The 12,438-nt window shown below is 37.3% G+C and overlaps 1 protein-coding gene across 1 annotated transcript in view; it reads left to right on the forward strand.

The window, feature by feature from the left end:
* The window catches only part of LOC119538817 (beta-galactosidase-1-like protein 2), a 93,759-nt gene that overhangs the window by 6,792 nt on the left and 74,529 nt on the right, over positions 1-12,438 (forward strand). The window lies entirely within an intron of this gene.

Below are 12,438 nucleotides of genomic sequence, written 5' to 3' on the forward strand. Positions count from 1 at the left end.
ATTCTGTTGGTTGTCTTTTCATTTTCTTGATAATGCCCTTTGATGCATAAAAGTTTTAAATTTTGCTATAGTCCAGTTTATCTATTGTTGCTTGTGCTTTGGATGTCAAGTCTAAGAATCTATTGCCTAATACAAGGTTCTGAAGATATTTTCCTATGTTTTCTTCTAAGACTTTTATGGTTTTAATATTTACATCATTTATCCATGTTGAATTAATTTTTGTTTATGTTGTGAGGTAGAGGTCTGACTTCATTCTTTTTCATGTGGATATCCAGTTTTCTCAACACCATTTATTGAAGAGACTGTTCTTTCCCCATTGAGTGGGCTTGGCACCTTTGTCAAAAATTGATTGGCCATAGGTGCGTGTGTTTATTTCTGAATTCTCAATTCCACTCCATTGGTCTACATATCTGTCCTTTAGTTTACTGTCTTGTTTACTGTAATTCTGTAATAAGTTTTTAGATTGGGAAGTGTGAGGCCTCCCATTTTGTTCTTTTTTCAAGATGTTTTTCGTTATTCGGGTTACCTTGCCCTTCCACATGAATTTTATGATTAGCTTTTCCGTTTCCTAAAAGAAGGCTATTGGAATTTTGACTGACATTGCACTGAATCTGTAAATCACTTTGAGTATTATTGACATCTTAATGATATTAAGTCTGCCAATCCATGAGCATGAAATTTCTTTCCATTTATTTAGGTCTTCTTTAATTCTTTCAGTAATGATTTGTAGTTTTCCATGAAAAGTCTTTTATAACATTGGTTAAATTTATTCCCAGGCATTGTATTATTTTAGTTGCTATTGTACATGTAATTTTCTTGATTTCCTTTTTGTGTTGTTCCTTGCTGGTAGATATAAACATCATTGATTTTTTGTGTTGTACTTTTACCTTGCCACTTTGTTGAATTCATTTATTAGCTCTAATAACTTTCTTGTAGATTCTTCATGGTTTTCTATGTATGGGATGATGTCATCTTCAAATAAGGATTGTTTTACTTCTTTTTACCATTGAGTATATTAGTTGTGGGGTTTTCACGTATGCTCTTTATAATATTGATGTTTTAATAGTTCTTGAAATCTCTCTGTCTATAAATCACATTATGAAAGAAACAAAATAACGAGAAAAAGAAGGAAAATTATTTGTAAAAGGGATTTCCTAATTTTTCTTGTGTTTTCTTCTTTGACCCATTGGCTGTTTAAGAGTGTGTTGTTTAATTTCCACGTATTTTTGAATTTTCAACTTCTCTCTCTGTTATTGATTTCAAGCTTTATTCCATTGTGGTTAGAGAAAAAACTTTGCAAGATTTCAATCTTTTTAAATTTATTGAAGTTTTCTTTGTGACCTAACATATGGTCTACCCTAGATAATGATCCATTTGCACTTGAGAAGAATATATACTCTGCTGCCGTTAGATGAAGTGTTCTATGTATGTTGGCTAAGTCTAGTTGGTTTATAGTATTGTTCAGATCTTCTCCTTTCTTATTGGTCTTATGTCTAAATATTCTATCCATTGTTGAAAGTGGAGTATTAATGTTTCCTATTATTCATGTAGAATTATCTACTTCTCCCTTCAAATCTGTCAACATATGTTTCATATATTTTAGGGCTCTATTGTTAGGTGCACATATGTTTAAAACCGTGACATATTTTTGATGGTTTGACACATTTATAAATATAGATCCTTTCTTTGTCCCTTTTAACAGTTTCTGACTTAAAATACATTTTGTCTGATATTACTTTAGCCATGCACACTTTCTTTCTTTCTTTTTTTTTTATTAAATTCAGTTTTATTGAAATACATTCACACACCATACAATCATCCATGGTATACAGTCAGCTGTCCACAGTATGATAACATAGTTATATGTTCATCACTACAATCTATCTCTGAACATTTTCCTTACATCAGAAAGAACCAGAACAAGAATAAAAGTGAAAAAAGAACACCCAAATCATCCCCCCCATCCCACACCATTTGTCCTTTAGTTTTTATCCCCGTTTTTCTACTCATCCATACACTAGATAAAGAGGGTGTGATCCACAAGGTCTTCACAATCACACTGTCACCCCTTGTAATCTATATTATTATATAATTGTCTTCAGGAGTCCAGACTGCTGGGTTGGAGTTTGGTAGTTTCAGGTATTTACTTCTAGCTATTCCAATACATTAAAGCCTAAGAGGTGTTATCTATATAGTGCATAAGAATGTCCACCAGAGTGACCTCTCTACTCTATTTGAAATCTCTCAGCCACTGAAACTATTTCGTCTCATTTTGCATCCCCCTTTTGGTCAAGAAGATACTCTCAGTCCCACAATGCCAGGTCCAGATTCATCCCCAGGAGTCATATTCTGCATTGCCAGGGAGATTTACAACCCTGGGAGTCGGGTCCCATGTAGGGGAGAGGGCAGTGAGTTCACCTGTCGAGGTGGCTCAGTTAGAGGGAGAGAGGGCCACATCTGAGCAACAAAGAGGTACTCAGGGGGAGACTCTTTGGCACAATTATGTGCAAGTTTAGCCTCTCCTTTGCAGTAATGAGCTTCATAAGAGCATGTCCCATGATCGAGGGCTCAGCACATCAAACCGCCAGTCCCAATGTTTGCATGCACACTTTCTTTTGATTACTATTTGTGTGGAATATATTTTTTTTTAATTGTGCTTGTTTGAATGTATTATGTCCCCCACAAAAGCCATGTTCTCTAATGCAATCTTGTGGGAGCAGACTTACTAGTCTTTTGACTAGGGTGGGACCTTTTGATTAGATAATTTCCATGGAGGTGTGACCCCATCCATTCTGGGAGGATCTTAATTAGATTACTGGAGTCCTTTAAGAGAGCTCACAGAGAGAAGTTGCTCAGAGAAACTGAGAGAGACATTTTGGAGAGAAGCTAAGATACTTAATCCAGAGTTTTCCCCTGGGAGAAGATAAGAGCTGACACAGAACCAGACACTTGGAGATGCTGGAAGATGCAGAGAGAAGGATGTTTGGAGATGCTAAGCTAAGAGATGAAGCCCTGAGTTTGCCCTGGAGAAGCTAAGAGAGGACCCTGAGATGATTAAAGAGAAATGCTCCAGGAAAACCAGGCAGAGAGCTGAGAGAATCTAAGAGAGACAGAAGCCCAGAGACATTTTGGAAGACATTTTGAAATGCAACCCAGGAGCCAAGGAGCAGCAGATGCCAGCCATATGCCTTTCCAGCTGACAGACGTGTTCTGGATGCCATTGGCCTTCTTCAGTGAGGGTATCCTCTTGTTGATGCCTTAGTTTGGACACTTTTATGGCATTAGAACTGTAAATCTGTAACCTAATAAATCCCCTTTGTAAAAGCCAATCCATTTCTGGTATTTTACATAATGGCAGCTCTAGCAAACTGGAGCAGATTTTGGTACCAGAGAAGTGGAGTGCTGCTGGTGAGTTTGAAAATACCAAACATGTTGGAATGGCTTTTTAAATGGTTAAGGGGAAGATTCTGGAAGAATTCTGAGGAGCTAGAAAAGGCCTAGACTTTGAAGAGACTATTGGTAGAAATATGGATTAAAGATGCTTCTGGTGAGGCCTTAGACAGAAATGATGAATGTGTCATTGCAAACTGGAAGAAAGGCAATCCTTGCTATAAAGTGGCAGAGAACTTGGCAAAATTGAGTCGAGGTGTCAGATGGAAGGCAGAATTTGCAAGCAACAAGATGGGATACTTAGTTGAAGAGATCTCCAAACTAAATGTAGAGAATGCAGCCTGGCTTCTCCTTACAGCTTACAGTAAAATGTAAGAAGAAGGAGAAAAACCTGAGAACGACTCTTGGGCACAAAGAAACCAGAAATTGATGGTCTGGAAAATTCTGGGCTTCTAGAAAATGAGACCACAGAGGATAGTGCTGCATGTGAGAATTTAACAAAACCTGGAACCAGCCAGTCATTGCAGTACAAGCCATTATTAGAGATGGATTTATCCAGGAAGGATTTGTGGAAAATCCTATTTGGTTTTGACCCCTGTATGCTGCATGCCAAACCAACAAATTTTTTGTGAGATCTGTATAAATGGAACCACTGTCCATCTGGGCTAGAGGGGATGGAGAAGGGACAAGTTGAAGGAAGGATGACTTCAAGGGCAGAAACATGGAAGCTAAGGTCTGGAGTAAGAAACCTTGGGCCAGGAGAGTGGACCCACACAAGCATGTGGATAGGGTGAGTTTAAGAATGCCCTAGAGTTTAAGAGATTCTCAGATGCCTGGGAAATTGAGGAGAGCTTGACCTCTCCATTGTTCAGAAAGTGTTGGTGCCCCAGGCCTCAGAGAGGTTGGAGCACATTCCCTGGGGACTGGGGAGAACCTGCCACCACCTCACTTTTCAGAGAGGAGACAGCCTTTGCCCTGGAGATGCAGAGTCTGGATGGTGCCCGGATGCTTGAGGAGGGTGGGGCTGAGAACAAGGTGGTCTCCCCAATGCATGGATATGTTGAAGCAATCACCCTAGCATTTGGAGAGAAAAGGGCTGCTGCCAAGGCCCTTGAAAAAGGGTGGGACTCCTGCTCTCTCAAACCCCAAGGATAAAACATCATTTTGTAGATGACTCTCAGACTTTGAAATCTAATAGAATTTGCCCTGTAGGTTATTGGAACTGTTTTGGTCCCCTGACCCCTGTTTTCCTTTCAGTTTCTCCCTGTGGCAATGGGATTGTTTATCCTGTGACTGTTCCTCCTTTGTATATTGGAAGAAGATTAACTTCTAAGTTTCACATATCTACAGCCAGAAGAGAATTTTGCCTTAGGACAGACTATGCCTGTAACCGATTTTGATAAGACATGTACTTATTTATTGTTACTGAAATGATTGAAGCTTTTGTGATATTGTGAATGGAATGAATGTAATTTTGCATTCAGAAAGGACATTTTTGGGGGGGTGGTTCAGGGGGTGGAATGTGCTGGTTGAATCTGTTATGTCCCCCACAAAAGCCATGTTCTCTAATGCAATCTTGTAGGGCAGGCTTATTAGTCTTTTGATTAGGATGGGACCTTTTGATTAGATCGTTTCCATGGAGGTGTAAGCCCACCCATTCTGGGAGGGTCTTAATTAGGTTACTGGAGTCCTTTAAGAGAGCTCACAGAGAGAAGTTGCTCAGAGAAACTGAGAGAGAAATTTTAGAGAGAAGCTAAGATATATAATCCAGAGGTTTCCCCTGGGAGAAGATAAGAGCTGGCACAGAATGAGACACTTGGAGATGCTGGAAGATGCAGACAGAAGGATGTTTGGATGTGCAAACATCCATCTTAAAGGACGTTTAAGAGCTGAAGCCCAGAGTTTGCCCTGGAGAAGCTAAGAGAGGACTCTGAGATGTTTAGAGTGAAACGCCCCAGGAGAACCAAGCAGAGAGCTGAGAGAGCCAGAAACCCAGAGACATTTTGGAGAAAGCCATTTTGAAATGCAACCCAGGAGCAAAGGAGCAGCAGATGCTGGCCACATGCTTTCCCAGCTGATGGAGGTGTTCTGGATGCCATTGGCCTTCTTCAGTGAAGATATCCTCTTGTTGATGCCTTAGTTTGGACACTTTCATGGTCTTAGAACTGTAAATTTGTAACCTAATAAATCCCCTTTATAAAAGTGAATCCATTTCTGGTATTTTGCATAACAGTAGCTCTAGCAAGCTGGAACACCAGCCTTTCACTTTCACCACACTCGTGTCTTTGAATTTAAGGTGAGTCTTTTGTAAACAGAATATATTTGGGTCATTAAAAGAAACTGATTCTGCCAATCTCTTAGTTTTGATTGGAGATTTTAAATAATTTACATTTAAAGTAACTACTGAGAATCAGGACTCTCTTTTACCATTTTACTGTTAGGTTTTCAAAAATCATATCTTTTTTGTCTCTCAGTCCTTCCATTGCTACTTTTTTTGTATTTAGTTTATCTTTTCTCATGAACTCTTTAGAATCCCTTTTCATTTCCTTCTGCGCATCTTTTTCTGATATTGTCTTTGTTGTTACCTTAGGGCTTAAATTTTAACATCCTAAATCAATAAAAATCTCATTTGGTTTGATAGCAACTTAACTTCAATAGCATAGAAAAATTGTTCCTATACTCCTTGGTCCCCCCACCTTTATTTTGTTCTTGTCACAAATTACATACTCATACATTATACATTCAAAACCATTGATCTGTCATTACTTTTTATGCATTTGCATTTTAGATCCTGTTGGAAGTAAAAAGTGGAGTGAAATATCAGAAATATGATAGTACTGGCATTTATAGTTATTTATGTCATAATCTTTTCCAGGATCTTTATTTCTTCATGTGGCTTTGCCCTATTGTGAGTATCCTTTCCTTTCAACTTGAAGAACTCCTTTAGCATTTCTTGTAGGCCAGTCTAGTGGTGATGAACTTCCTCAGCTTTTGTTTATCTGGTAATGTCTTAATCTCTCCCTCATTTCTGAAAGACAGTTTTGCCAGATTAGGATTATTGGTTGTCATTTTTTTAAATCTTTCTGCATTTTAAATATTTCATCCCATTATTTTCCTGCTTCCATGGTTTACAGTGAGAAATTGTCACTTAATCTTATTGAGGATCCCTTGTACATGGTACATTGCTTCTCTGTGGCTTTTGGGACTGTCTCTTTATCTTTGGCATTTGATAGTTTGATTAATTTATGTCTCAGTATGTGTCTGTTTTTGTTTATTCTGTTGGTGGTTTGTGGAGATTCTTGATGTTTATATTCATGATATTCATAAATTTGGGTGGTTTTTAGCCATTATTTAGTTGGATATTCTGTCTGCCTCTTTCTCTGTCTCTGCTGCTTCTGGGACTGTCACAATGTTTATATTGGTATACTTGAGGGTGTCCCACAGGTCTCTAGGGCTCTTTTCTTCATTCTTTTTTTCTTTCTTTTCGTCAGACTGAGTAATTTCAATTGTATTACCATCAAGTTCACTGATTGTTTCTTCTACCAGCTTGGATCTGCTATTGAACCCCTCTGAGGAATTTTTAATTTCCATTACTGTGGCCTTCAGCTCTCTTCAGTTTCCTTTTATGACTTCTATCTCTCTATTTGTATCCCTTTTTGTTTCTCTATCATTTTCTTGATTACCTTTAGTTCTTTTGCTGCATTTTCTTTTAGCTCTTTGAGCATATTTAGGACAATTTTTAAAAAATCTTTGATATGTCCAAGATCTGTCATTACTTGTTGATGGCTTCTAATGCTTTATCTTGTTCCTTTACATGAGCCATCATTTCCTTTCTTTGTATGTCTTTCAGTTGTTTGTTACACACTGGGTGTTTTGATCTTTTAATGTGTTATCTCTAGCTTATATTCCTTAAGCTTGTATTCAGCTAGAGTTATGACAGAGACTTTCTTGAATGTCAGGAGCTAACAAAAAAAGAGAGAGAGAAGAAAAGTAAAGAAAGAAAATACCTTTCCAGCCTGGGCAGATTGGCCTGTACAAATGTTCTCCTTGAGAGCTTAGCCTGCTAATATAGAGTTTAAATAACAGCCTGAGGCACATGGATAGGGTCCTTCCCAGTCTTTTATGAGCATGCATCTTTTCTCAGTTTGTCAGGGCTGCTGTGACAAATACCACACAATGGGGTGGCTTAATAGCAGTAATTTATTGACTCACAGTTAGTGAGGCTAGAGATCAAAAATCAAGGCTTCAGCAAGGACATGCTTCTTCCTGAAGTCTGTAGCATTCTGATGCTGCCTTGCCACAATCCTTGGGATTCCTTGGCTTGCATCTCTACCTGCCATCTCATGGTTATCACTCTTTCATGTCAGACAGAAACATGTCTGATCTTGTTTCTTCTGACTTCTGGCTTCTCCCCATGGTTTTCTCTTACTTCTGGTTTCTTCCTGTGACTTATTCTGACTCTGGCTTCTCAATCTCCAGGTTTACCTTTGTAAGGCTTCCAGTAATATGGATTAAGATATACCCTGATTCAGTTGGCAACATCTAAATAGAATCTTCAAAGATCCTATTCACTGATAAAACCTACACACTGACTTACTGTAACATATTCATGCATAGTATTTACAAATGGGTTCACACCTATGGCATTAGGAACTAAGAATTGACTATGTCTTTAGAGGGAACACAATTCAATCCCCAACATATGTTGTCCTGGGCATGCATGCATGGCCCTAGGACTTCTTCCATTTTCATGGATCTGAATGTCACTTTTCCCCTAGAAAATAGTATTTTCTCCTGTTCCCAGGTGTTACACTGTATGTCCTACAGTCAGCAATCCTTTTCTCCAGGTGTTCTGGTTTGCTAATGCTGCCATTTGGCAAAACACCAGAAATGGATTGACTTTTATAAAGAGGGTTTATCTGGTTACAAAGTTACAGTCTTAAGGCCATAAAGTTTCCAAGGTAAGGCATCAACATTTGGTATCTTCACTGAAGAAAGGTCATTGGCATCTGGAAAACCTCTGTTAGTTGGGAAGGCACATGGCTGGTGTCTGCTTTGTCCCAGGTTGTGCTTCAAAATGGCATTCTCCAAAATGTCAGCATCAGCTTTCAATGGCTGTCTTCAAAATGTCTTTCTAAGTTGCTCTCCAAAATGTCACTCACAGCTCTTCTGAGGTCCTTCTGTTTGTAAGCTCTTTTTATAGGGCTCCAGTGATTAAATCAAGACCCACCCTGAATGGGTGGATCCACACCTCCATGGAAATAATCCAATCAGAGTTATCACCTACAGTTGGGTGGGTCACATCTCCATGGAAATAACCCAATCCAAAGGTTCCAACCTAATCAAGACTAAATACTTCTGTCCCCATAAGATTTTATCAAAGAACATGGTGTTTTGGGGACATAATACCATCCAAACCGGCACACCAGGCAACTGCAATTTGACTATTCTCTAACAGTATTCTAGCTGCCCTGTGAGCCACCCCTATGCACAGGGCATATTCCGAGATGGCAAGCCTATGATGAGTGTCCTGGTTCAGTCTTTCAGGCTCCCACCAGACAGACTGGCATAGACATATGTGCACCCTAGTATGTGCAAAAGGGTTACTTTGCTCCCTCTGGAACAGGGATGAGGGACCCACACTGGGAGCATAGACAGACCAGCTCCACACCAAGCCAGGGGGTGGTAGGACAAGGGCCAGCAAGTGCACCATGAGTGTTTCCTACCATGTTTAATATGCCATTTTTCTTGATTCAGCACTCACCCTATTACTGCAACTCTTTAACTCTTTTCCAGAGCTCTGAGAAAGATGGTTCTGCCAGCTTGGGGTCATTGTTTAAAGTTTCTGTGGGGGAAAAGCAACTGGGAGCATCTCACTCTGATGAAATCACTTCTCTGGACAGGTGTTTAATCATTAAAAATTTTCAGTATGGATTCACAATAACTTCACTTCAAGGCCAGTAGTTCTTGTCTAGTGTTTGAGAACACATGATGGGGGTTATTTCTAGGCTATTATTGGTATTGGATGCATTGTTTTATCTATTCACATTTTTAATTATTGTGCCTTTGTATTTTATTTATGTTTATTACACCCTTTTTTCCAAACGGTATTTTGGCTTTCTAGTTTTATATTGTTTTAATATCTAATAGCCTTGTCCCCTTTCCAAGTTTTTAATTCCTTAATTTTTTTCTTTGCTATTTAAAAAATATAATCCCTTCTTTTAAACAATGGAGTATTTTTCTTACCATTCCATTTCCTTTACTCTATTAGCTTGAGAGGTATGTACCATTTAACTTAAACCCATGAGTTTTCTTTGAAAAATTAATGGTACCACCACTTTAACATAAATTGACATTCTAATGCTCAAAGGGGAAGAAGAGTATAATCTTAGAATAAATCAACATACATTCTTGACTTATCAACAATGAATCATCCCTTGTAGTTTACCCACTTCCAGGTAATGTAAAAACTTTAGAACATTTTATCTCCAGTTACTACCATCCTGATACATATGCTATTGGGTATTTTAATTCTGCATTAAAAACACATTGTAAAAATTTCCTTTAGTGTAAATTTTCTGGTGACAAAATTCTGTTTGTTTGTCTGAAAATTCCTTCATTTCCCATTTATTTCTGAGGAATGTTTTCAGTGGGTATATGTTGCCAGTTATTTTTTCCAGTACTATAAAGATATGCCATTGCTTTCTGGCTTTCATTGTTTCCATTGTGTCGTTGGCTGTTGATCTCTTTTATACTCCTTTGAGGGTAACATATCTTTCTTTCCAGTTGCTCTGAAGACCTTTACAATGTTTTTTGGTGTTTCATTTTCAGCAGTTTTCTTAAGCTTTGCTTAGTTATGCTTTTCTTTTTCTTTATTTTGTTTTGGGTTCACCAGACTTCTTGGATTTCTGGCTTAATATGTTATTGCATCTTCTAATAATGCCCAGCTATTTTTCTCTGTAAATATCGCTCCTGCTCCATTCTCTCTTCTTCCAGAGTTCCAGTTGCACATATGTTAGGCTTAAAAAAATATTTCTCCATGTCTCTCACCCTCTTACCCTCTCTTCTGCATTTTCCCTCTTTTTTCTATGTATGCTAAGCTCTGTATATTTCCAAGCCACTAGTTCTTTACCCATGTGTATTCTGCTGCTAAACATATCCATTGGGTTAATAAATTTCAGTTACTGAATTTTTTTGTTTTGGAATTTCTTTTTGTTATTTAAATATAATTCTAAGATCTCTGTAAAAATGATCAATCTTTTTTTTTATCTCTTTGAAAATATCAAAATTAAATTTTATAGTGTGTGTCTGATAAATATCTGGAATGTTTTCTGTTTCAATTATATGTTTTTTCATTTATATGATTATTTCTCTTTGCATGACTTTTTAAAAAAATGGGTGGTAGAACTGGTATTTAAAAACTTGTAAAAATAATTTGAGGCCTAGGATAATTTTATTTTCATTCAAAGAATGTTATGGTTTGCTTCTGGCTGGCAGTTAGTGATATTAAGACTTTAAGATCATCTTAATTCAATTCCAGGAATTGCTATTATTTGAAGCTTGTGTTCAATTCTATTGAAGTTAGTTTGTTTATTGTTTACCCTTTACTACTAGAGAATTGTCCTTCAGGGTTTCAACCTAAAGTTTGTGTGTATGGTGGGGGGTTGTTCTCAGGCATAGCCCCTTTGGGATGCCCAGATTTCAAATTTGTTCTCCCAGCCCCAGAAACACTGCTAAGCCCTCAGATGCCTCTTTCAGAACTAGAAGAAAGCAACCCCAAATGCTGGATCATTTTCTGGGTTTCTGTCCTCTGTCTGGTCTTGGTTCCATAATTCTTCATTGCTTCTCAAAGCTTTCTGATGCCTTTTAGCAATTTAAAAATATTTTGTTCATTTTTTCTAGTTTGTCTTAGTGGGAGGTTTGGTCCAAATTACATAGTATATCCTTACTGGTACTGGAAGTTCTCAATTATTTTTCCCCATTCTTCTTTATTTTAATTTTCTTTTAAAAATATTAAAGTTTGACATGTATACAAAAAATAAGTGCATAGATCATTAAATATTCTTAAAGTGAACATAATCCTGTAACCAGCACCCAGGCCAAGATCTTGTAATATACCAACATCTCAGAATCTCTCTCATGGACTTCTTCAAGAAGAAGCTATTATCCATTCTGTAATGCATAAATTACTTTTACTTGTTTTTTAACTTTATGAAAAGGAATCATATGATATATACTCTTTTGTATCTGAATCTTTTGCTCAAGATTACTTTTGTGAGATTCAATAATATTGTCTTATTATTGTCATATAATATTGTCATAATACTATCATTTAATAGTTGTTTCATTCTCATAACTGTATAGAATTCCACTGATAATTCTACCAATATTTACTTCTATTGTGGATAAATATTTGGATTATTTTCAGTTTTTAGCTATTATAAGTGCTGCCATGAATGATCTTGTACTTGTCTTCTGATGAGTTTATGTAACCATTTCTGTTGGATATACATCTGGGAATGGAGTTTATGGGTAATAGGGTACATGTATGTTCAGCTTTATAAATAATGCCAAGCCATTTTTCTTTTTTTTAAATTCACTTTTATTGAGATATGTTCACATACCATGCAGTCATACAAAGCATGCATTCAGTTGTTCACAGTACCATTATATAGTTGTGCGTTCATCAACAAAATTAATTTTTGAACATTTTCATTACCACACACACAAAAATAATAAGAATAAAAATTAAAGTGAAAAAGAACAATTAAAGTAAAAAAGAACACTGGGGGCCTTTTTTTTTTTTGTCCCTATTTTTCTACTCATCCATCCATACACTGGACAAAGGGGAGTGTGGTCCATATGGCTTTCCCAATCACATTGTCACCCCTCATAAGCTACATTTTTATACAGTCATCTTCAAGATTCAAGGGTTCTGGGTTATAGTTTGATAGTTTCAGGTATTTACTGCTAGCTATTCCAATTCATTAGAACCTAAAAAGGGTTGCCTATATTGTGCATAAGAGTGCCCACCAGAGTGACCTCTTG

This window comes from Choloepus didactylus, chromosome 6, assembly GCF_015220235.1.
Source record: "Choloepus didactylus isolate mChoDid1 chromosome 6, mChoDid1.pri, whole genome shotgun sequence".
Lineage (NCBI taxonomy): Eukaryota > Metazoa > Chordata > Mammalia > Pilosa > Megalonychidae > Choloepus > Choloepus didactylus.